This window comes from Hakea prostrata, chromosome 4, assembly GCF_041222555.1.
Source record: "Hakea prostrata isolate BN-2017 chromosome 4, UWA_Hpros_2, whole genome shotgun sequence".
NCBI classification, from domain to species: Eukaryota; Viridiplantae; Streptophyta; class Magnoliopsida; order Proteales; family Proteaceae; genus Hakea; species Hakea prostrata.
In genome coordinates this window covers 4,467,181-4,484,010 of record NC_142603.1, presented here as the reverse complement: position 1 = coordinate 4,484,010, position 16,830 = coordinate 4,467,181, and the positions used below count along the sequence as shown (strand labels likewise).

General features: G+C 37.5%; 1 pseudogene across 1 annotated transcript; it reads right to left on the bottom strand.

The window, feature by feature from the left end:
* Nucleotides 1-5,161: 5,161 nt before the first annotated feature.
* On the bottom strand, nt 5,162-16,233 carry LOC149017228 (uncharacterized; annotated as a pseudogene). The gene is made up of 6 exons (XR_016172790.1): nt 15,401-16,233; nt 14,553-14,624; nt 7,642-7,856; nt 7,363-7,474; nt 6,987-7,174; nt 5,162-6,372 (listed from the first exon to the last, which is right to left on the bottom strand). The product of XR_016172790.1 is annotated as an uncharacterized LOC149017228 (transcript).
* Between the last annotated feature and the right edge of the window lie 597 nt (nt 16,234-16,830).

The window sequence follows — 16,830 nt, the reverse complement described above, 5'->3', positions numbered from 1 at the left end:
AGGGAGAGGTGTGTTATGAGATGAGCAACACTAGCTTATTCAACCATGATAACAAGGTAGATCTCATATCTACATTGATCTAAGTAGTTTTGGTAAACAACATGAATACCTTAAACATATTGTGTGATTATTGTTTTTTACAATTTTCATCTCTCCAAGTATTATGGGAGCCAAACCAGAGGGAATCAGGAAATCTAAAGCATGGCTATTCATCCACTGCACTGTAGCATGTCTAGTTACAAAACCTAAACAATCTAAATGCTGATATTCTAAACAATCCTCTAAAATTTATGTTGGTGTTAATAAGACTTATTTGTCTATTAAATCTGATATTATTTTTGATTAATATGACACATAATCATAAAATAAATAGTTATATTCTAGTCTAAAGAAAAACTGTTACCATGATTATTTCTTCAATAGTGATTGTCGAGTTAATATTGATTATATCGTTGTTATCTCGGTACCAACTACATTTTGCCGCATAATAGTTCTTTGGAAACATTGGGATCTTGAGAATACATCAAAAATAATGAAATAATTATAAAATCTGAAATATAAAAACACCCATATTAATATCCATGGAAAAATAATTCATTAATAAAACAAATAGAATGTTCTTTTTCCCTTTGTATATATGCACCCTTTTAGTTGAGAAGTGATTTTCATTGACAAATATAATGGTTTTCTATACATTGACTTCTTAAATTCTTTATTATTACTATCTTCAGTAATCTATTAAATAAGTGGTTTACCATCTTAAATATTTACCTACATCTTAATTTTGTCTCATTTCTGGTAAAGAAATTCAAAAGTCAACCTTTTAAATCTGTGTGAGTCGAATTTCATATGCATTTTTCATTTTATTCTCATTATCTTATCTAGATGTATTAATTAAATGTTATTATATTGTAAAGAAACTAGGTTGTTACACATAAGAATTAATGAATATTTGTATTTTTACAACTAATGTATAAGATAAAGGAGCAAGTTTTCCACCGCCCACCAAAGTGCAGATTGTATCTTTTCATCAAAATTAATTTGATTTGAAGGTTGAAATACTAGAATAGCAAATGGCATTGTTAGTCTTCTATGAAAATCCAACTTTATAAATCTAATTGAAAGATTTGATTATGTTAAATAAGAAGTGAAGAGAAATTCCATCTAAAATAAATTAACCATTTTATTTTGTTGCTTTGCTTTGTTTGATTACCACTTGTATTTAGATCTGAAATTTATCGTTGTATATTCCGTAATTATATGTTAAGATTATTTTTGGTAATGAATTATATATTGGGCTTCTTACAGGTGACATTTACAAAATAGAGATACTTATTGTTTAAACCATAACATTAAAGCTTCTTCTCTACAAAATATATCAACCTAATTATTTGAGTATGACCTTAGATTTTATTGTATTATATTATTTTGGGAATCAAATAAATGCATCATTACACAAATCTCATATAATGAGAAGCAAAAAATAAATAAATTATAGTCATCTTAGTCCCTATAATTATCATGTCAATACCTTTAATGTCATTTTTTTTGGGTAGATCAATACCTTTAATATCTTGATTATTTGATGTGACATCTGCATGGTCAATTGATGGAAAATAAATATTTCCATTAATCCTTTGGTTAAGGAATTAGAACCCCAACCACTCCCATCTACTTCTAAATTCTTATGCTACCATTCTAGTATTGATATTTCTCTACAACTTATAAACCACTTAATTTGTAAAAGAATTAAAAAAAAAAAAAGTGTATATGAATCACATTAATTTATAAATCATTTGATTGTTTATTTTCAAAAAATTTGTTATAGAAAATAGTATTGTTCATGAAAATTGTCAAAATCATTTATCTATGCTAGATTAGAGGTTGCTTCCATAATTTGATTCTGATATATTGTTCATTTAGGATCTTGAAGTTCTTTTTGACATTAGTCAATTTTTTTATAATTTTAAATGTAATAATCTTCATTTTTTTTTGTTATTGTACATTGCATGTGTCTATATTTGATTTGTTGACAAATTTTTTTTATCTAATAAATATATTATAATCCAAAAGTCAACTTTTTTATCTATTCCACTTGTGGAACTTGAGATTCTTGTTAATTATTGTTCCCATTATTATAGCCTTGCCTAAACCCATGAGATGAATGTGGTCTACCAAATGAATGAATTAGGTTTGAGAAAACCTCAAGCATACTCTTTTAAGAACTTGTTATTTTGAGTATGTATAATAAAACAAAAGTCATAGACGAGCTTAGAGGGTTTGGAAAGAGCCTATAGAGTTTATTATGCGAATTAGGATTCCTCCAACTTCTTTTGTTGGGTAAGATGAAAAAAATGACATAAAAAATATAAGTATTTAACAATGGATGACAAAATGGATCTCACCATAGTCATTCAACAATGGACTATGGTGAGATCCATAAATGACTTGAAATCACATCAAATCAAAGGAAAAGGGTAAGAATTATATCAATTAAATTACTAATAACAATTAGAGCAAATTGCACTGACACTTCAAAATTGAGGCTTTAAAGCACTGGCACCCCACTTTTTGTTTGAAAAACACATAGGTTATCTATAAAAGGTTTTTATTCACTAGTAAGGGATATTGTAATTTATTTTAAAAGAAAAACAATTGGAATTGCTATTTTCATTAAATCAGCATTGCCTTGGTAATAATTAAGGGTGTAAATGGGTAACCGAAATCTACATCCAAATTCGCATCCGCATTAGTTTAGGGGTGTTCGAATCCGTCCGATTACTAATAGGATGCAGATATTGTATACTCATTTCTTACCGATTATTATCGGTTCGATAAAACTATCTTGATTAAGTTACTTATTTAGATTTATTTTTCTTATTTTTATAATTTTTTATCTGTGATATGTAATTATTTTTCTAGATTTTTTATTAAAATAGCTACCAAAGTTACTAATTTCTTAAATTTCAAGCATAGCCTTCACAAATAAAATGATAAAGATATAAATAGGTACTTTAAAATTTATATACAATCTGTATTCATGCACATTTAGAAGAATCTACTTAAGAAAATGACTATCCGATTATCATCCAAATCCGACTGAATCCGTCTAGAAACCATTAGGATATTATTTGTCCATCCAAATATAATAGGATGCGGTTATGGTAATACCACTATCCAATCCGAATCCGTCCGTTTACATCCTAGTAATAATGGTGTAAGTATAAAACCATCATTTTAATTTTATTTGTACTCCTTCCACTTAACGTATTTTCAGACATTGGTCAACCCTTTTTGACCATGTATAATCTTCGCATTTTATTATATTTTGACTTCTCTATTGTTTCTAATGATCTGTTTTTTTTTATTCAATTAATAAATGGATTTCCCCCCCCCCCCCTAAACCTCTCTTAAATTAAAAAGAAAAGTCAAATCTCCTAACCAATGGAAGTGGAATACCCTCTATGTCTTAATATTTTTCTTTTATACACATTCTTACCTAAAAAGTATATTTTATACATAATTGATATGATCAAGAAATTCCATTTTTATTGTTTATTGTTTTAGATATTAATGCATAAATCCTATCAACCATGTACAAAATAATTTATTGAGCATACTTAATTATGTTTGTGGTCCACTAAAAGAGTTTATTCTTCTATCAAAAGGGGAAAAAAAAAAATCAGAGAAATTTATTATAAAAGAAAAAAAATGTACGAAATAATTCCACTGTTTCTTTTTACTTGAAATAAAAAAAAATTTAGTCGGTCAGTCAATCAAACCAATTTTTCTTAATAATTTTTTGATGGATTCTATATGTTTTGAAAGTTGATGCCATTATAGTTGTGTAAGAGATAACCCCATATTTACCAACTACTACTTTGAGTAGGAGTAATTTTGAGGAAGAAAAAAAAATAAAAAATTTTAATATATCAAAACAAAATTCATTTTTGGTTCTAAGGTGTGCAATGTATATTAAAAAAATAGAGTAAAAAATACATAGACAATACAAGATTTTACATGACTCACTCTAAGGCTACCTCAATGGCCAAACATATGTAGTGTTTCACTGTGAGTAAGAAGAAGAAGATTACAATCTGGCTGATTTTTCAACATTCTTCTCGAATCTGTTAAGAGATTATAAATAATTACAAGTTAAAAGCCCCCACTTCAGCCAATGATGGGTTAGTCGAGCGGTTAAAAACTCAGACTCTTGGGAAGATCTTGGATTCGCACCCATCCGGTGGCATTTCGTTTCCAGTATTAAAAAAAGCACCAGTACCTAAAAAAAAAAACCCCCCACTCCAACGAGGTATTAAAAAGATCAAAATGCCCCGATATCCCAAAAAGAAACACAAGACCTTCAAGTAGTTTTTTTTTTTTTTGCCCGAAGACCTCCAAATATTTAGGGGCCTATAACCAGCCGTTTGGAAAGATTTGAAATTCTAAGGAGACCTATGTGTACTCGGCAATGGACAAAATTTGATACAGTACCAATTTCCATGCCAACCATATACATTCTGATACCGTGTACTAGAATCATTTTTCTATCTTCTTTTACAATATAATAATATCGACAAACCTTGCAGAATGTTAGATAGTGATATGTTTATCTTTCACTACATGTGATGATGAAATATGAAAATCAAATGTCAGATATAATTATTTTTTGGGTATAGACTACAAAGCCGATATGAAAGTTGATGCATGAATAAGTACAACAATCAATTACCTTATGCCCAAATAAACGCGTGGACTACATAAAAACCAATGAGCTTAAAGCCTTAAACAACCTAACACATGAACAGGAAAATGTGTTCCCCAAATGCTAGCAATTTCTAAAGAGAGTTGAGAGTTGACGTGATGATTGTAGTTGACATGGGAAACCTGCACAGAAATAATTTGGTACCATTATTGTTGGATTATATGAAATGTCGACCATAGTACTTATCACCCAAAAAGAAAATGTGCAATAGTACTTTGTGAGTTGTAACTGGAGTTCAATCATTTGGGGAATATTGTACGAAGGTATCACATTCGCTGGCAAGTTTGTCTTCAGGTAGTAGTCAATCTCTGGATTTGTTGTATTAGAAGATGGTTTGAACTTTGAACTTTGAACCTCAACGCATTTGTCTTTTCTTTCATGTCCTTTACACACAAAAAGAAGAACAGTAGTTAGTGACAGGGCATAATCTGTTAATGTTACATAAGAACTCATGATCGTTTAAAATGATGTGGCAAATTTTGACTGTCCAATATTCCAGTAGTCAGAGATTTCCAAATGTCTGTTTTGCCGCTTGACAGATTCCATTTCAGCCCAGAAATTTTGGGGTCCACATAAGTTGGGCCCAACCCAATGACTGGGTAATTCATTCACTTCAGGGCTTAAGATGCCCATGTTGGAGACTAGAGGCTCAAACAAGCCTTAAAGCAGGCTTACCCAACCAACAAACGAAAAGGAAAAACCAGGTATATCCATAACATAGGAAAACAAATATGGCAGGACCTTTTTTTATTTATCTATTCTATTCTGTTCAAAAAATCACAGATCTACTGATAACATTGGAAGTAGAAAAGTGAATTCTCAAATATGGATCAGCAGACTTCAGCTTGGATTTTTCTTGTTTTTGGGGGGCAGGGGTTGGTTTAAGGAGCTGACTTCCAACTCCAGTGAAAATAAGCAACCTCAGAGTCTGGGTGATACTTTGAATGCTCCAAGTTCCAACCTCAGATTTTCACCGTGTGGAATCATCTTCTAGGGTAAGGCTAAAGAATTAGTGAGCACAGGAATATCCCCAGAAGGCACATTTCAAAGAATCTGGACTAGGGGAGACTTGGTGAAAAGCATAATCCAGTGGTCTGAAGTTCCCAATTTCCTGAGGCTAATCAAATCCATGCGCTCAAACAGGTGAAAGTTTTTTTACTTTTCTTTGTTGGTAGAACAGGTTTAAGTTTGAAAGGAGCAAAAACAGATAAGGCCTGGTAAGTGTATATGAATTTATGTGAGAAATATTCACTGCTACAGTTTCTAAAAGATAATAAATACATGCTAGAGGACCAAAGGAGAAACAAGATATCCCACCGAGCAATTTCTTTAATTAGGTAATAGCACATGAAAATGGAACATGACTGACCAACATGAGCTTTTGCTATCGCCTACAAAAAATTCTCCTACAAGTCTGTGGACTACACCAGCGAGTAAAATCAGGCCAGGAGGAAAAAGCCCAATACCAGTACATGAACAAGACTTCATCAACCCAAACCTGGACAAGCTCAAACAATAATCATTGCTCCTCTTCATAAGGTTGCCTTGAACCAAGACTTTGTTGTGCTAATCTATAATACAATATGCCCATCGTTGCCATACATGCCCTGCCAACAACAATGCAGAAGTAATATCATTAGCTGCTGAATTTGTTATTTTTCACTGTGGATGCACGTCAGGAGTAAAGTCCACAAATTTGCATCCTTACAGGACTGAATTTGAGAGAGGTAATGAATCCAAAGAAGAAGTGTAGGTAAAGGTTGCCCTCTCTATCCACACCCATAAAGGAAAGGAACTATGTGTGAGATGACCGGATTGGATGATCACCAACATCCAATCAACCACTTCAGTTAGGCACTCAGTAAAATATCTATTCTCTGTTATTTTGATCTCTGAGGACCGGTAGCAACAATCCAATGAAAGGACTAGCCCCAGAACATCTTTAAGATCATGACATGAACCAATCAGATGATTGGTCCCAAAAAAAAAAAAATCCTGCATGTGGCCAATATGAACTAGAGGCATGGGAAGCAATTATTGCAATCCTCTTCCTGCTGCTTATCCAGTCATTCCGATTCAAATTCTTGTTATCACATTTTTTATGGCAACATTGCTTCAGAACTATGGTCATATCAGATAGCTCATATGGAATGTTAACCTCTCTACTTGACAGAAAAAGACGCACAGATGAGAGAATTAAGGAAAGAGAAGGGCACAATACATGATTGCCAGAACAAGGAGGATTCTTCTGGGATCCATCCTAGAAGGTCGTTGATGACGTGAACGACCTTCCGGAACATCATCTGAATTCGGTACATCTTTCCGGGGAGGTGCAGTTACCGGCAGGCTAGGCAGTGCAGTTAGACCAGAAAGGCTGCAATGGTCTAAGAAACTTATGATGGATAGGACCTGCAATAGAAAATCCCATCAATATTTTCAAGTTTAGAAGATCCAGTGACTCTAAAAAGTGGAATTGCCAAGAAGTTGCCCAGAGCACACATCTTTATAGGGGTAGGCATTTTTCCAGACTCATCAGAGAATAAGGGTTTACATAAACAATAAATATTCACTGGAAGTACGAGTGACAATCCACTCACCCCTTCGAGAGTATTTCCTCCCAGTCCCATCCTCATCATCAGAATAGAATGCAGTTCCTGAATTTTGCCTCTCAGCATGATAAGCACCCTTTCTTGTAGTAGCTCCAGGCTGCTTTTGTAATCATAAGGACTACATCAGATACAAGAATACCTAGGTTTGCTTGTACATAGAAAAGATAGACATTTCAAATAGAGAGTTCAACAAGGAGACAATAATAAATACATGAGTATCTGAAGGAATCATTACATATGTGATGTTTACTACAAATGTGCGCTTACACCAGCAGGGCTTCCAGTTTTCATGAAGTTGGGATCATGACCAGATTTGATTTGGCTTCCCACTGGACTCAGACCATTTACCTCCACAAAGTCATTAGAAACTCTGGGAATGCTTGTTCCAGTCATCCCTGAAGATGGTACACTTGGGTGACTTAGGGGATCTGACAAGTCTGGATTATTTTTCCCTTTGCCCTCAGTTGCTGAAACAAGTGGATCTGAAGCAAAAGCAGGAGGAGGAATCCTGGAATCAGATGCTGGCATTGAAAAAGGATGATTTCCAAACAGATTTTTTTCCAGACCAGTCTGCATAGCATTGAAACTTAAATCTTTTTAGAAAGTAATAGTGCCATATTTCTTTAAGAAACTATAAAGTGCGTAAGTTACATAGAAATATCAGTAAATATGAAATCAGCCTTGCAGGATTGAATATAAGCTTTCCTGGGACAAAAAATGGAATCACAACTCCAAATTTCTTCAAAACAAATAGCCACCCCATAGTTAGAGCGTTAACGTCTTCAATCATTCTAAAGAGCTAACTTCACTTCCTTCCAAATACCCCCAACAAAAAAACATAAGGTAGGATCTTCCAGACTATTCTACCTTTCCCAGCAAAAGGATAAACCCTAAACAAATGCAAAAACACAATTTACAAAATAGAACATAAATCCCCCCTTATCCTACTATTGTGGAACAAATACTGTGTACTTTCTTCGCCTTCATGCATCACAACATACAAAATGTATACAATGGCTCCTTATGTGTCAAAAGTCACCACCTTAGCAAACACTAAATCCACATAAAAGTATTCACTCGCTCCAAATGTTGTAACAAGCAAGAGAAAGTATTCTCAGCAGCAATAATCAACAGGTTGTCGACTTCACCAATAATCTCAACCAAGGAACGAAAGTTCGTTCATATCGCCCGGTAGCGAACCGTGCAATATGGATATATCTCGCCGAAATATCGACAAGATATGACATCCGTGGTTCGCTGGTTACCGACTTACTGAAAAAGTAATTATAAAGTATAAATTATATTATAAAAAAAAAAGTGATTGATGTGATGTACTGCCCAGCTCTACACTTGTGAAAAATCTTCTATATTCCCCATTAATTATTCATGTAAAGTGGGTAAGCGTCCATTCATCCCTCATCAATCACCATTAAATGCTTTGAAGGTTGTACCACGTGGGTGGTGAACAAATCTCAACAAAAATGTTTGGGGTTTTTTGTTTTTTAAAAGTCACTTAAGAGTCTCAGACCGTGAGACGGTCAAGACTTAAAGACTCATTTTCATTTTTTCTTCTTTCTTCTCCCTGAGTTGCAGAGTTGCAGAGGTCCGTTTCCAACGATATGCGTCGAAGGCTGAAGCCATCGTTATGGACGATGACGACCACCATCTCCGGCGATTGTGAACTCAACAAGCTCTTCTCTCTCCTCTCACCTCTTCTCTCTCTGAAATGCTAAAGTGATGTTGTTCAATCTCTGTATTGTTGTTTCTCTACAAATTTGGTAAGGTTTAGTTTGATTCGAGGATTGGAACGATAGCCGGAGATACCGGTGGGGGTGTTTTTGGGGTGGGGTTTTTTGTGGTTTCGCGGGGGTTTTTGGTTTTTTTTTGGCGGAGGTATCGTTTCGCCGTTCACCGAAACTGCCGAAACAACAAATTACATCCTCCAACACCAACCCCCCCCCCACACACACAACCCCAAAAAAATAATAATAATAAATAAATAAATTTACATGCTTAAACGTTTATATGATTCAAAAACCTTTTGGTTTAAAGAGGGTTTGATGTAGATCATAAACCCCAAGATCACCCCAGCTGAAGGATGCAACTGCTGTGAGACAGTGAGAGGCAGCCTGGTTTTATGACATGGCAAGTTTTTTTTGCTTTGATGGAGCATCACATAAGACAGCCCCACTCCAAATATAAGCATGAACGAAGAAGAAAAAGACTAAAACACTGTTCATGTCTCATGAACAGTTGTCATTAGTCATATATGCCTTATTTAGGAATGATCCTGTGGGCACATCAAATGGAGAAAGATTCTATCCTCATGCTGCCATGGTTTACTTTATAATTTCAGTTCTAGAAAGTATATTTCATTCCACTAGGCACCTCCAAAGTTCAGTTTGTTACTACTTAGGGAGTTACTATTTTAATGTGTACAGGGAGCTTCTAATTTAGTTGCTTAGCTTTATTTACTAGGTTTGATTTTCTTAAGTTTCTATTTTGAGATTTTCTATTTTATAAAGTTTTGGCCTAGCAATAAGTAGGTTCTTTTTCATTGCAATAATAAAAAACAGAACCTGGGAGAGATACAAACTGCAGGCCATGTTGCCATTGCTTATGGAGTAATCCATATTCAACAGCTGTGATGGCTGGGGAGAGAGATACAGGGCTGAGAGCCCAACCCCCTTACCCCTTTCATCTTCTTGTTCTTTTTTCATGCTCTTATATACCATGTAAACAGAAACAAAGGGCAATAAAAGCATCAGTTTATTCAATTTGTTTATCAATTGTGGCGATCCTGGCTGCTATCAATCTCCCACTGGTTTCCCTAGTTCAAGGACAACTTCTCCAATAGGACTTCACAAGATTCTACCGTGGACCAACATCAACTCCTGCTAACTAGAAAGTCATCATAAGGAAAAACATGGTGGACTATGGGGTATCAGTCACAAAGTACAGGAGATGGGGAGGAAATCTCTCAATAAGAAACAAATCTCCTTCAATCTGTTCAATTCAAATTTTGTATTCTATTACAGTCTATTTAAAGGAAATAAAACACAAATCCTAGTTGAAACAAATCCAAAATAGAGTCCAAACCAAAGTCTGAAAAACTCTCATATAGGATTACTAAAACAAATAGAAGAGTAGAATTAAAACTGAAAAAATTTATTGACATAAGTCCAACTCTTGTTGGACCAAACCCCATTGGACAGTTCTTTTTGGGTTTGGACCAGAACCAATTGAACCAGTCTGATACTGCATCACTTTACCAACTATCGATCTGCTTCGGCTCTCATGACCTGTTCTCTGATGAAAACATTTATTGTTGTAATCTACATGAGTTGCTGTGAATCATCAGAACAGTGATCTAATGTTGTGCCACACCACAGAAGATATCCGTTCTTGACTGATTCAGAATGTATTAATCCTACAATGCTGAGTCATGATCAGCTTGATGTCTGTGATACATTTGAAGATACTTTTTTCATCCAAGGGATGTCTGTGATATCTATGATTAGACCTGAGACTACTATAACCCTACAATAGCTACTAATATCAGATTTTAAGTGCAATTTTGCATTCTTAAATGAATGGCAGCATGACTATTATGCTTTTGAAAATATTGGAGTGCACTTTCTCTGCTAAGATTTATCAGGAACATTTTTTTTTGATGAATAAATAATTAAATTACCAAAAGCCAAAAGAGCACTTACAAAGGGAACGAGGGGGGGGGGGGGGGGGGAGAGTCCCAATGAAGAAGGGGACAAGAAAGAAGCTGAGAGACTACAAGAACTAACAATCAACCTATTTCTTAGAGAATCTACAACAGGGGGTGGGGAAGACCAAAGTCTTGAAGAAACATCAAACCAAATGGCATTCCAAATCATATCTCTAGAACGGGATTTGGATATCTATCCATCTTCGCATGTTACGCTCCCATCAAAGATGGTGAATAGTGGCAGCAAAGACAAGCTTACCCATAAGGTCACATATAGAGGTACCGGCAAAATTTCTCAAAATCCATTTCCAATCTTGTGCAAAGCCAAAAGAACGACCTGATCTGGACCAAATGGATGCAAGGGCAAGGGACCAAACAGAGCGGGAAATAGGGCAACTGAAAAAAAGATGGTCAATATCCTTTGAACTATTCCAACAGTTGGTACACTTAGGGTTGGCAGGGATGTGACGGCTAATGAGAAAAGCTTGGGTAGGCAGGGTAAGGCTAAGGGCTCTCCAAAGCGTCAGGGCATGGCGAGGGATGTAGCCTTCAAACAAGAGGGGACCAAGGTATAGGGGGAGTTGGGTTTCTCAGGAGGTTCCAAGCCAATGCAGTAGTAAAGGGGGTAGGGAGGGGGTGCAACCAAGTAATGCGGTCATCAATGAGGGGGAAACCGGGGGGGGGGGGGGGGGAGCTCCAAACCCGTGTGAGACTTGGGTGGGGGGATGGGGACCAAGACCCAGAGGAGATGAACGTGGAAAGGGGAGTGGATTTTGGGATACGGGTGTTATAAACGGTTCTAGAGCCAAGAAGAGTGTACAGGATACCCATCAGATGCCAGGGGTCAAGCCAAAAGGAGGTGGAGATACCAATTGAGACACTGATAGAAATGGCAGGGAGAGCACGACCACGGAGAATCAGGAGCTTCCTCCAAATCCAGGAGGGATTGGAGGGGGGGCGGGACAGTCCAAATCGAGTCAGTCTTGAGAAGGTAGGAATAGACCCAGGAAACCCAGATGGAATCATGTTTGGAGGCAATCTTCCAAATGAGTTTTATGAGACAAGCCATATTCATATCACGGATACGGCAAAAACCAAGACCACCCTCAGATTTGGGACGGCAAACGGATTTCCAGCTAATAGGATGAAAGAAGCGGGGAGACTCCTGGCCCTTCCAAAGGAAAGCACAGAAAATGGATTCCAGAGAATGGATGATAGATTTAGGCAGGGAAAAGATACCACACCAGTAGAGGTAGGAGGATTGGAGGACATAGCCGATAAACACCATTCTCCCAGCAAACGAAACAGCTTACTCTTCCAGAGTTGTAGCTTCTTCCGAATATGATCAAGCATGGGGGAGCAATGGTGGCGAGTGAGCCTACCAAGGATGAGGGGGAGACCGAGATAGGTCACAGGGAAGGAGCCTGGGCTGAATCCAGAGAGCACAAGGAGGGAGGCTCTAGAGGAATCAGAGATACCAGAGATAAAGATGGTGGATTTCTAAAAGTTGACTCTAAGTCCCGATAGGGATTCGAAGTGGGAGAGGATCGAGAGGATAGAAGAGATCGAGGAGTGGTCAGCCTTAGAGAAAATCATGAGGTCATCAGCAAAGGCGAGGTGGGTGAGCTTAAGGGAGCGACACTTGGGAATGGGAGAAATGAGAATCTGATCAGTTTTGGATTGAATGAGGCGGGAGAGCACTTCCAACTCTAAGGTGAAGAGGTAAGGGGATAGGGGACATCCTTGACGAATACCAATACGCGAGGCAGTGGTGAAGGTTTTTGTGGGCATCCTTCATCCTTTGAATCAAACCTATGGGGCCAGAAGGGCTCAGGGTTGTGGGCTCTGAGGGTATTCCAGGCAGAGGCAGTGGTGAAGGTTTTTGTGGGCAATGGAAGCCAAATGTGGAGGTCACTTGGAGAGTCAAACAGAGGGGGAGATTATCCCAAACCTATGTGAGAATAGGGAGAGGGGCGGGATTCCAGGATCTGTTTGTGATGAAGATGGACAGGGGGTGGATTTAGGGATGTGGGAGTCATAGACTGCTAGTGCTCGGGGGCCAAAGTGGTTAAAGAGAATGCCCATCGGATGCCACGGGTCAAGCCAAAAGGAAGTGGAGGAGCCAAAGGAGATAGAGGTAGAAATTGCCGAGATGGCGCAGGGGCGCAATAAGAGTATTTCCTCCAAACCTAAGAGGGGTTGGAGGGCAAGGGGACAGTCCAAAGGGAGTCAGACCGGAGAAGACAAGAATAAACCCATTTAACCCAGATGGAATCATGTTTGGAGGCAATTTTCCAGATGAGTTTGAGGAGGCAGGCGTTATTAACATCTATGATTTGGTGGATACCCAGGCCCCCTTCAGAGGTAGGGCGGCATATGGTTGACCAACTGGTCGGATGGATGAAGCGTGATGTTTCCTGCCCTTTCCAAAAGAAAGCATACAACAGGGATTTCATGACATGGACGATGGATTTGGGAATGGAGAAGATTCCGCACCAATAGAGATAGGAAGATCGAAAGACTAAGCGGATGAGGACCACTCTGCCAGCAAAAGACAGAAGCTTGCCATTATGTTATCTTGCCTACAAGGATGACATCTTTGTTTGTGGCTCTCTTCTTCCTTAAGCTATTACTCTCTGTTGCTTATATTCTTGTCAAAGATTTCTCTTACTGTAAAAGTGGTTTGTTTGCCTTCGGCCATCTTCTTTCTTAGGCTGTTATTCTCTACTGCTTGTAGTCTGTCAAAGATTTGCTTTATCATTGCTAATGTGGTTTCTTTGACATATGCCTAGATGTGGTCGACAGCCAGCCTGTATCACAATAATAACTCAGCTGTATCCCAACTCAATGGATCAGCTGCATGGATCCTTACTAGGACACAATAAATTCAAAAAATAAAAAAATACGTTAACAAGAACAAAGTAGAACATAGAAACCACAGCAATAAAACAGTCTACTATGAGGATCTTCATGATTAAATCAGATCTATTCTACTTCATACTATGAAGAAGACCTAAAGTATGAATGTTGTACCTCACCACCTCTCCTTGTGGCATTTTAGGCCTGCCCTAGCTTTGTGGTGCCTTTGATCTGAGATTCTAAATCCAGCCAACCTCCAAACTGGGAAATCCAGAATCAGATGACCATATTCAAACTCAGGAAACTTTCTCATAACCTACCTAATTCCATTCATCTAGCATTTCCTAGTAGTCCGTCAAAATTAAGTGCACATTGAGAGAACATTAGGACAAAGGATCAGACAAAACATCAATTTTAATGCTCAAAATAAGGACCACATATTCTGACATTAACATTTCAAAATGCACTAGACAATTGCATCCATAATTTTTCTAGCAATAAGATAACAAAAACGTCATATTAGTTCAAATCCATAATTTAACAAGGCGAGAAGCATCTACAAGTCTTAAATGATCTCGGGAACCATCAAGGACAATACCTGCAAGATAGCCTCCTTTAGTTTTGAATAAAGATGAGATCCAGTATCTTTGATCATTCTGGGAGGCCATATCTGCAACCAGAAAAAATTAAGAAAAGAATTGAATAATAAAAAAAAAAAAGTAACATAACACATGTAAAATTACAAAAAGCAACTCTATTCTGGACAATATGGGACAATCAGCTTATAATATAAGAAAGAAAGGAGTTAACTTCAAACAGGTACCCATAATTGTGAACTTAGTAATATCTATGTTCTAAGGATGTCAAGTGGTATGGTTTCAGTACGCTACAGATAATGTATACACCCAAAACCGAAACTGTACCATACTGTTATAAAATCATTACTGTATTGTCACGGTACAGTACGAATGCGGCATAAAAAGGGTATCTATATAAACGGTACATATACGGTATTAGACAGTACAGTATGATTGCAGTATAAAAATGGCGCAAAACAGTTGCCCATGGGACAATCTCATATGACACTTAAAATGGTTTCCTACAATACGGTTTTAGTATATACAGTCAGTGTCATACCAAAAACCTACTCTACAGTAACACAATACAAACCATTTTTAAAAACCACACCATACCACAATAAAAACCATAGAGCAAATTGCACTGGCACTCCAAAATAGAGACTTTAAAGCACTGACACCCCACTTTATGTTTAAAAAGCACTGACACCCCCATTCATTAAACACAGTAGTCCATTCGGTTAGTAAAACCGTTAACTCACTGTTAATTTTTTTTATTCCAAAAATGCCCTTATCAAAATCTGAAGAGAAAAAAACAAAACCATTAGATTGTTGACATGTATTCTATTCTTTTTTCTCATCGGCTCACCTCTGCTTCACCCTCTCCACCTACGGGGCAGCAGTTGCAGGACCATCAAGGATGGCCAAAACTGCCTCGAGCATAGTCACCCAGACAATTAGGACTATTTGTTTTGGAGGTGGAAACCCAAGCAATGCAGGTTGCCCAGGTTCGAACCTTCCATCTTCCTCTCCCTTGTTCGGAACAAACACGTTGCCTTCGGTGACTCCATGGCCAGGAATCAGTTGGAGTCTCTCACGTGCCTCGTCTCTTCGGCTTTCTCCCCGGATCTCGTGTATGGCAGCGGCGACGACAAGAAGTTCCGGCTTCAACATCTCAGTCTATTGGTCTCCGTTCCTCAGGGGATCGAAAAATCTGAGAATGGCTTTGATCACAACAAGCTTTACTTGGACACCGTGGAAGAATGATGGCTGTTGTCAGTGGGTCACTGGTTCCTCCACCGAGTTGTGTACTATTGGTCTCCGTTCCTCAGGGGATCGAGAAATCTGTGAAGGAGCTGTAGAAGCGCAAGGCCAAAAAAAAAATTCAGAAATGGAGAAACGCGCCGCCGACGCAGGCCACTGGGCTAGAGAGTGCACTCTCTCTGCAACAGATCCAAAATCAAACACTGATTCTCTCTCCAATTCAAACCCTAAAACTAATTTCTCCCGTCCATATTCCAAGACCGGTAATTTCCTGCCCAGACCACAAGAGACAGCTTCTGAAAAACCCAAGAAACTTCCAAGGACGAGACCCAAGAGGAAGCCCGTATGTCACATCCTAAATTCCCTCCCTCCATCTACAATAAAAAAAAAAAAAATCAAATTAAGCAAAAATGAAATAAGAATATCCATAACAAAATAGTTGCAGAAACCTAACTGGAACACGTAAAGTTTCATACGCTCGATTCTCCTTCACTTCAATTTCATCACTGATCTGAAAAACACAAGAAAGGAGAAAAAGAATAAATTAGGGGTAATTAAATAAAGCAAAAACTATTAGAAAGGGAAGAAACAAGAGAAGTCTTACAGAGGCTTGATGATGGTGATCGAAGGAGGTAGCATTATTGACCGGAGCAGGAGCGAGAACCCAAAGGATGGTAAGGAGGAGAAGAAGTGCGGCGGAGACGGCCGAGATAATCGGAGTCAGGCAGCGGATGCGTCGGTAACTCGAGCCGAAGGTGGAGAGGGTGAAGGATAGGAGAGAATATAACACGTGTCAATCATCTAATGGTCTTTTTTTTTCTCTTCCGATTTTGATAAGTGCATTTTTGAAATAAAAAAAATAAACAGTAAATTAATGATTTTACTAACCAAATGGACTACTATGTTTAATGAATGGGGTGTCAGTGCTTTAAAACCTGTATTTTGGGGTGCCAGTGCAATTTGCTCAAAACCATGCTATACCATTTTTGAAACTGATTGAAACAGTACTGGGAGTGGTCAGGGAAAGTTTTAGGG